The sequence below is a fragment of the Crocuta crocuta genome, unplaced genomic scaffold (genome assembly GCF_008692635.1).
Source record: "Crocuta crocuta isolate KB4526 unplaced genomic scaffold, BGI_CrCroc_1.0 scaffold9, whole genome shotgun sequence".
In the NCBI taxonomy this organism is placed as follows: domain Eukaryota; kingdom Metazoa; phylum Chordata; class Mammalia; order Carnivora; family Hyaenidae; genus Crocuta; species Crocuta crocuta.
In genome coordinates this window covers 9,138,757-9,146,833 of record NW_027551567.1, presented here as the reverse complement: position 1 = coordinate 9,146,833, position 8,077 = coordinate 9,138,757, and the positions used below count along the sequence as shown (strand labels likewise).

Sequence of the window (8,077 nt, the reverse complement as noted above, 5' to 3'; positions counted from 1 at the left end):
TTGAAGATTCTAAACAGGATAATAAAACAAGGAGGCAAGTCCTATTCTGAGATCTGGTTAAAAATTTCACAAACATAATGGAAAGCATTTAACGTAAAGATTAAAATTTTTGACCAAATTTTAAAAAATGTATTATTATTATATTTTTTACCTAAAAAGTGGTTTTCCATTTGGTTTTAGAGAGAAACTGATTTCCATGTGTAAAAGGAATAGAACTGTTTTTGTGTGGATTGTCTTTTTTGGAGGTGTATTTTCTAGTGATAGAACTTTCCTGCAATGGGATGAGGTTACCAGAACAATTTTCCTTGGCATATAAGAACATTATAGGACTATGTGAAATTATAGTTCTAAGATTTGGGAAGTTTGACATTGTTTAATGTATTTATATTATCCATTAAGGGGTTGGTAGATAAGGTGAGCCTTTTAAGAATAATTAACCAATATAAATGTTATTTGGAAGTTACTTAGTTATCTAAATCTTAAATAAAATATATGTCTAAATCATGTCTAAATTTTAATAATAACATTTCCAAATAACAATAATAGTACTTTAAGACTCAGAAACAAATAATCTCCTCAAGAATATCAATAGTTGTAATTATTACAATGAGCATAAGGAAATTATATTAAAATATCTTAGGTATTTGCTGTATCCAAAACATTAATATTATGATTCATGAAATTTTGTACATGAACATCTATACACAAGAGTTGTCTTCAGTATTTGAAGCAAAATATTGCTTCCCACATACCTGCACAAATCTATATATGCTTTTATGTTCTGTTAAAAACAAGCACGACTATGAAGAAAATTTCACTGTTTATATCTTGAGTATGACTGTTCAATTGCTCATTTGTTTGTTATGTTTCTTAATATAATATAGGCCAATCTGATGCTTACAACATAACAGAATAATTTCCTGTTGTAAATGTATTTCTTTTTTAAAAATTATTTTAATGTTTATTATTTATTTTTGAGAGAGAGAGAGAGAGAGACAGAGCATTAGCAGGGAAGGGGGAGAGAGAGAGGTAGACACAGAATCCGAAGTAGATTCCAGGTTCAGAGCTGTCAGCACAGAGCCTGATGCAGGGCTCAAATTCATGAACTGTGATATCATGACCTGAGCCAAAGTCAGATGCTTAACTGACTGGGCCACCCAGGTACTCTGAATGTATTTCTTTTTCTTTCTTTCTTTCTTTTTTTTAGAGAAAGAGAGAGAGAGAGCACAAGTGAGTGCTAGTGAGCAAGGGGGAGGGGCAGAGAGAGAGAGAGAAAACCTTAAGCACGCTCCATGTTCCTGCTCAGCACAAAGCTTGACATGGGACTCAATCCCATGACCCTGGGATCATGACCTGAGCTGAAGTCAAGAGTTGGACGTTCAACCAACGGAGCCACCCAAGTGCAGCATAAATGAATTTCTTAATCAGTAGTAACCAGAAAAAACTGTAGGAAATGTTGTAGGACACTGATAAGGGAAAATAATAAAGGAATTGAAGGAAATGATCCTGGTGCCAGGAGTCAGAGAGAATGACAGAGTCAGCTTGGGGTGTGGGAAAGTAGAATTAAAGGGTTCTATATGTATGATTTCAGGAAGGTCCATCTAACTTGGACCCTTAGTTTTCTCATCTGTTAAATGGGGATAATAATACCTGCTTGTTATGATGATGACATCAGATTATGTTTGTAATAATTTAATGCAGTGCTAGGGACAGAGTATATAGCAAACATACACTAGATTCAACTAATAATGTGAAAATTCACCTTTCCACTGAAATGAGGTTTAAGAAGTTCTGTCATTTCCATCTTGATTTACTTAATTTCTCTATATAAATGATTAGTTCTGGATCAGAAGATTACCTTTGGAAAACCTTATTGAAAAAGTCATCTCTCTGTCACATTATCCATTAACATGATGTTACAGCTCTGGCTTATTCAATGAAGCTTCGCTATGTAAAAATGGAAATCTTAATATCATTGACTATTAATGAATGTTTATTCCATATTATAACATATTGTTTCCACAAAATATAATCTTTTTTTTTTTAATAGTTTATTGTCAAATTAGTTTCCACATAACACTCAGTGCTCATCCCCACAAGTGTCCTCCATGCCCATCCCCCCTCCCCCCACATCCATCAGTCCTCAGTTTTTGTCAGCATTCAAAAGTCTCTCATGGTTTGCTTCTCTCCCTTTCCCCCACCATTTCCGCCCTTCTTCTCCCCCTTGTTCCTCCGTCAAGTTCCTCCTAATCCTCCTATACGTGCAAACATATGATATTTGTCCTTCTCTGCCTGACTTATTTCGCTCAGCATAACACCCTCAAGGTCCATCCATGTTGCTACACATGGCCAGATTTCATTGTTTCTCATTGCCATGTAGTATTCCATGGTATAGATAAACCACATCTTCTTGATCCATTCATCTGTTGATGGACACTTAGGCTCTTTCCATGTTTTAGCTAAAATATAATCTATTTTAAGAATTGAGGTGAACCACAGATTTTTCAAACAAGAAATGAATTTTTATATTCAATTTTTTAAACTAATCAGGCACTCATATAACTTTAATTAAGTTATTTGCCTAGAGGCCAATCAATAATTAATTTCCCCATTCAGAAGCTATGATTTGGATGTTTTTCTTAAAGCATGCCAATTAAAAATAGAAAAGCCAAACTATAAAAAATATATATGTTTATTGACAAGTTAGAAGATATTGCCAGGCTTTTTAACCAGCTTTTTGAAAGTTTGCTTTATTTGAAAAGAAACTTTAATTATCTTTGATCATGGTGCTTAAGTCTTCACATTGTATTCGTCCTTTGTAATACTCAGTTCATGGTGGTAATTCCCTTATAGCTTGTGATGACTAGAGAGAATCATAATGGACAATTGATAAAAGCGTTACAAATTGACTGTGTTGGAAAGAACAGCTTTGAATTATTCTTGTTAATTTGACCCAGATATTTTAGAAAACTAGAGATAAGCTTGTTGACATGAAGTATTTACTAATATAAAATAAGTCAACACACTTTATTAACAAATCTGAAACTGAATTTTGAGAGGTCAGAAACTGGGATTTGTATTCTCTTTTATTTCTGAAACTATGAGTTTATCTAAAATATAATGCTAACAATAATTCTCTCACTTGCTCACTCTGTTCTGGTGCTACTGACATCCCTGCTTATCTTACATAAGCCTGAGGCTTTGCATTTGCTGTGCCCTCTGCCTGTCATGCTCTTCCCTTGGATATTTGCATCACTTACTTCTTCACTTTGCTCAATGTCATTCTCTCAGAGTTGCTTAATCTGATCCCCCTACTTAAAATAACACACTAAAGTGCCCCTGATTTCCTTTAACCTTCTCTGTTTCTTTCTACTGTGCTAAACTAATCATTTTCCAATGCACTATGTATTTTAACATACTTGTTTATTATCTTCCCTCTCCTTATCAAATGTAGACTCCAGGAAGCCACAGAGTTTTGTTTGCTCTATTCATGCTGTATTTCCAGTGCCTAAGATATCGTTAGATATCTGGATAGAATACTGGATAAATATTTGTTGAATGTATGAATAGATGTGCCAAAAATGTAGAAGTAAATAGATAGATTCAATGTACTAGCTTGAACACCTAGAAGTGGTTCTGATTATTTGCCTCATTGTCTCAAACCTGGACTCATCAATGGAATGTGCCAAATGAAATTAAAATGCCAGATATGATATCTCATAGAAAGATAAATGAGGGGCGCCTGGGTGGCTTAGTCGGTTAAGCGTCCGACTTTCGCTTAGGTCATGATCTCGCGGTTCGTGGGTTCGAGCCCCGCGTCAGGCTCTGTGCTGACTGCCAGCTTAGAGCCTGGAGCCTGTTTCAGTCTGTGTCTCCCTCTCTCTCTGACGCTCCCCTGCTCACGCTGTCTCCTCTCTCCTCTAGAAATAAATAAAACATTAAAAAAAAAAAAAGAAAAAGAAAAAGATAGATAAATGAGATTTGGTATCTCCCAACTTTGTTCTTCAAGAGGACATAGCACAGCAAAGGAAACATTCAGCAAAACTAAATGGCAACTGATGGAATGGGAAAAGATATTTATAAATGACATATCAGATAAAGGGTTAGTATCTAAAATCTGTAAAGAATTTATCAAAATCAACACAAAAACCAAATAATCCAGTGAGGAAATGAGCAAAAGACACGAATAGACACTTTTCCAAAGAAGGCATCCAGATGGCTAAAAGACACTGAAAAGATGCTCAACATCGCTTATCATCAGGGAAATACAAATCAAAACCACAATGACATATCACCTCACACCTGTCAGAGTAGCTAAAATTAACAACTCAGGCAACAACAGATGTTGGCAAGGATGCAGAGAAAGAGGAACCCTTTTGCACTGCTGGTGGGAATGCCAACTGGTGCAGCCACCTGGAAAACAGTGTAGAGGTTCCTCAAAAAATTAAAAGCAGAACTATCCTATGACCCAGCAATTGCACTACTAGGTATTTATCCAAAGGACACAAGAGTGCTTTTTCAAAGGGGCACATGTACTCCAATGTTTATAGTAGCACTATCAACAATAACCAAAGTGTAGAAGAGTCCAAATGTCCATCGACAGATGGATGCATAAAGGAGATGTGGTATATGTATATATACCACATATATATATATGATGGAATATTACTTGGTGATCAAAAAGAATGAAATCTGCCATTTGCAACAATGTGGATGGAACTAGAGTGTATTATGTTACACAGAATAAGTCAGAGAAAAACAAATATATGATTTTACTCATATGTGGAATTTAAGATACAAAACAGATGAACATAAGGGAAGGGGAGCAAAAATAATATAAAAACAGGGAGACAAACCATAAGAGGCTCTTAAATACAGAGAGCAAACTGAGGATTGCTGGAGGGGTGTTGGGTGGGGGGATGGGCCAAATGGGCAAGGGGCATTAAGGCGGACACTTGTTGGGATGAGCACTGGGTGTTATATGTAAGTGAGGAATCACTAAATTCTATTCCTTAAAACATTAATAATAATAATAAAAAAAGAAATACATTCTTCATTAGACATTAAGCAATTCACTAGGGAGGGGAGTGCAGCATTCTTGAGAAAGACTGCAATGAATATCATCTGTATGCTGGGATGATACTACTACATACATTGGCCTTCCATGTTGACTGAGGCCAAATAGCAACACTCCGTTGAAAGTAAGGTGGTGTGGCTCCCATGATAATCAGCAGGATGAGTGATAATAATAGTTTGACACACAGAAAACTTTGGAAGTAGCTCATTGATCCTGGGGATATCTCACTGAGGTCCTACTTAAAAACCCTCTAGGTTTATTAGTAGCCTGCATGGCCCACCACACTGGAAATTCACGGTGCCTCTCACACTTGCCTAACCTGAATCAGATAATGAAATCAGAGCCTCAAGTGAAAGGAAATATTTGTCTTGGTGAGGAAGGACCTTGTAATAGTCTTAAGTATATCTTTTCTCTAGTCATTCTCTAGTATTTTTATAGACAGTATATAATTGGTAATTAACTTTATTGTTTGATCCATTGGTAGCAGCATATCAAAACTGGCTAGTGACTGAATGGGATAGAGAAAGACTCACAGATAGCTATGGTGACTGAATGATTATAGGTACTCACTTTTGAGGGGAGGATGCCCATGTTTTCATTTGGAATATAGATATTTTCTTTATGCCAGGTATGAGAGTGCTGTTTTTGCTATTGCTATTGTTTACAATAATATGTATAGGAAGAAGGTTGTGGTTTGGTGGAGAAGTCAAAGAATGTATTATTGATGATACTACATCTTGCTCCCTCAACAACCACTCCTCTCACTTTCTAGCTTGTGTTCTGTATCACTCATTTTTAAGTCTTCATGCAACTCCTCTCCTGTTTATGAAGTGTTCCTTTCTCTAAAGTCTACAACATGTAGTCAGTATCATAGAGTTTAGTTTTTAATTACAGTATGCCTTATTTTTAAGTAATTTTATATATGTGTTTTTAACCTCTTTGAGGTCATTTTATATTAAGGTGAGGATGTCCTGTATTCCTCTTTGTACCATGCTTAGTAACCTCTGGTCTGTTAATTTAATGGAACTTCCATTTCATGGTATCTCTATCTAATATTTCATGCTCATTTATAATCTGGAAAAGCAAAAGCTCAACAACTCAGTCATAACATACCAAATATACAAGTCTTGACACCCAAATTTTGAAAATCTGGTAAAATAAGAGTGCATCAATATTTCTGGAAAGAGATCAAAGCACCCATTCCTCATTTTATGAAACCAACCAGCAGAGGGAGCGAAAGAGATATTAAGTGTTCCTGTTTGGCCTTGCAGGCCTCCTACTATGGTTGCTGTCAAGAGCTAGGTTATATTTTTAATATATACTCCCCCTAATCCCTAGGCAGAAATTCTGTTGTATAATCACCACATGCCTGTGAAGTCAGTTCTAAGACATTCTATTTGCACAAATTCTTCAATCTTGAGTCCCATGAAAACCTCAAAAGTTACTGGGTGAAAAACCAGGAGTAAAATTTTAGGCCTTCAAAAAAGAAAAAAACAAAAACAAAAACCGAAAAACTCTCTCTAGGTAGCTCAGGAACAAAGACAAAGAGATTTTGAATGAATATAAAAATTATCTTTTAGCTGTTAGGTAAATGATATTAATAAATTTCTGCTCTGTTTTGTATTATCGAAAAACATTTCAAGAGATTTTCACACATAGGCTAAGGGAGGTTTCATTACATTCAAAATAAAATTATATTTTTATATGATCAAGAAATAGCAAAAAGAAAGTTCCTCTGGAAAGAATCTTTTATATTCTTTTAAGTGTGTATGTGTGTGTGTAGTACATATATACTATACATGATATATGCCTACATTCTCAGACAAAATATCTTTTAAAATATTATAGATCAAAAGAGTTTCTCATTATCCTGGATGTTTTGGTTTAGATAATTCTGTCAAGTATAATCATGAAGAAGACCAAGACTTGTGTGTGGTTTACAATATCCATTGCAAAGTTTTAAGAATGTCGTTACTTGCGTTCTTTGGATAAGTTCAATATGAGGATTCTTTGGATGTATAAGATCTTATTTTTGAAATTGTCTCTTAAATTTAATGAAGTTATATTAAAGTACAGCCAAAAGGGTGGAAAAGCAAAAAGAAGAAAAATCTGTGATAATGCAAAGTTAATATGAGTTTAATATGAGCTCCATATGACTTGTATTTGGAGATCAATTCAAATAACTCAATCTGATGTAATACCACCTACAGTCAATAGACAAGAATTACAAGAATAATAAAGATGTCCACCATGATATCATATGGAGCTCTTTTACCAGGACTCAACAACATGGGCTGCATTTGCATCAAAACCTTGAAGAAGGTGGCCCAGGTCCTCAGTGAGAAATACTACAGTCTCCTGGGCAACAGCTTCCATACCAACAAGCCTGTGTGTGGGTCAACCACCATTATTCCTAGCAAGAAGCTCCACAACAAGGTAGCAGGCTATGTCACAATCTGATGGAGCAGATTCAGAGAGGCTTGGTGAGAGATATCTGCATCAAGCTGTAGGAGGAGGAGAGAGAAAGGAGAGATAATTATGTTCTGAGGTCCCAGTCCTGGATCTGGAGATCATTCCTGTCACTAAGGAATTGCTGAAGCTCTTGGTCTTTGGCAGTCTGTCCAATCTGCAGGTCACTTGGCCTACAATTGGGATGAATTTCAAAACACCACATGGAGTTGTTTGAATCTTTCTGCTGTGCTGCAATATCTTCAGTAAACCTTGGGAAAGAAAAAGTCATATGGAGATTCCTCTGACTGAGGCTAATGAGATTATTTTTATGAGGAGTAGATTGGAGATGTTTATATGTGTCTGTATGACTGATCAACAACAGAAATAACCTTTATATTTGCCTCCTCAAGGGAGGAACAAACATTCTAACTATTGTGAAAGTCTTTTTTCCCTCTTATTGTCTATTTCTATCCTGTAGTGAATTAGTTTTTATTACAATGTGGTCATACCCTGGGCTGGCAGGATAACTGGACCTCTATGGGGGATACC

The 8,077-nt window shown here is 35.7% G+C and overlaps 1 pseudogene; it reads left to right on the top strand.

Moving 5' to 3' along the window:
* Positions 1–7,366: 7,366 nt before the first annotated feature.
* LOC144220183 (small ribosomal subunit protein eS17 pseudogene) lies at positions 7,367–7,859 on the top strand (annotated as a pseudogene).
* Positions 7,860–8,077: the final 218 nt, after the last annotated feature.